The following is a 1,459-nucleotide window of genomic DNA, read 5'->3' on the forward strand; positions in this document are numbered from 1 at the left end:
CGGTGCAGAGGAAGGGTCCTTAGCCCAGGATGGGGGTGAGGGAGGTTCATGGAAGATTTGGGGGGGTGGCTGTGGGGCTTGAGCGAAATCTTCAAGGACGGGTAGAGTTTGCCAAATGCAGAAAGGGAGGGGAGGTGTAGGGAGGGGACTGTGCCGAGCAACCTTGAAGATGGGCTGGGGGGTGGGGCATGAATGCAACAGCTCGGGACACTAGAAATGCATCCTGCCCAAAGCAGCCGCATGGAAACAGCCCTGCGCTCGGAAGCCGGGGAGCTCCTCCCACCCCTGCCAGGATAAGACATCTCAGGGCCTCAGTTTTCTTGCTCTGATAGAGCCAAAACAATCATGTCCTAGGAGTTTCATGGTTATCATTCAAGGGCTGTGCGAAACGGATCACCTTCTAAGAGGGGCCAGAAACGGCAAAACCCCAGTGAATACCTCGAGAGAGATGGGAGACATTGAGGATTGCTAAGGTCCCCTCCCATGATCCCGGAGGTTCTCACCGAAAGCCACGAGCTCGGGAAGGGCTCTCCAGTGGCAAGATGGGAAGGTACCAAAGGGACAGTTCTTCAGTCCCAAGGGTCCTGGCCCCATGCTAGAAGCAGGGTTGGAGGAGGAGCCCCAGTTGCTCACCACAGAAGCCTGGGTCACCAGGGCTGCAAGAGACCTTAGATGGCATTTTGTCCAAGTTGTTCAAGAAACCACATCCCAGAGACCTCAAAGGCCTTGTTGAGGTCACACGGTACACAGAAGTTACTGTCTGGGGCAGGGAGGGGGGTGGGAGGTGACTCAGTAGGTCCTTGTGCTTGGGGACCTCTCAGACTGGCAGGGAAGACAGACTCTTCACAACTAAATATAACCGAAGGCACTCTGTGACAAGATGTGAAAGCTCTGGAAAGTCTTGGGCTCAGAGATGGGGGCAGGGTGGAGGGTGACTGGGTCAGTGGAAGGGAGGGGGGCAGATAAAGGGTGGAGAGGCCTTGCCCCGTGTAGGCGAAGTGGACCTCCACCCCCCATCCCTCTGTCTGGGAAGGGGGAGCCTTATCCATCCTGCTCTGTCCAGCGCGGCTCAGATCTTGGTTCCGATAGCTCGTGACAGAGACTTCCTTCTGGTCACTTCCTGCTGGGAGGGACAGGCGGTGGCTGGCTGCGTCTGTGTTATCTTGCGGGCCCACCCACGCCTGCTGCTAAGCAGCCAAGAAAGAAAACACCTCTTGAGAACAAGTACCAGGGAAGGGATCACTGGGGTGAACCTGGCAGACCCAGAGGACAGAGCCAAGACCACAGGGTTGGGGAGGTGGAGGGCTGGAGAGAGACGGGGCAGGGGTGGAGGGTGAGGGGGTGGGGATTCTCTCTCAGCCCCAGAAGGGGCGGTGAATTGGCTTCTGTGCTCCTGCTGGGGGAGTGAGAGATAGAAGGATGGAGGACACAACACGGCCAAGCTGGGGCAAGCAGAAGA

Source organism: Ursus maritimus, unplaced genomic scaffold, assembly GCF_017311325.1.
Source record: "Ursus maritimus isolate PB19 unplaced genomic scaffold, ASM1731132v1 scaffold_24, whole genome shotgun sequence".
Classification (NCBI taxonomy): domain Eukaryota; kingdom Metazoa; phylum Chordata; class Mammalia; order Carnivora; family Ursidae; genus Ursus; species Ursus maritimus.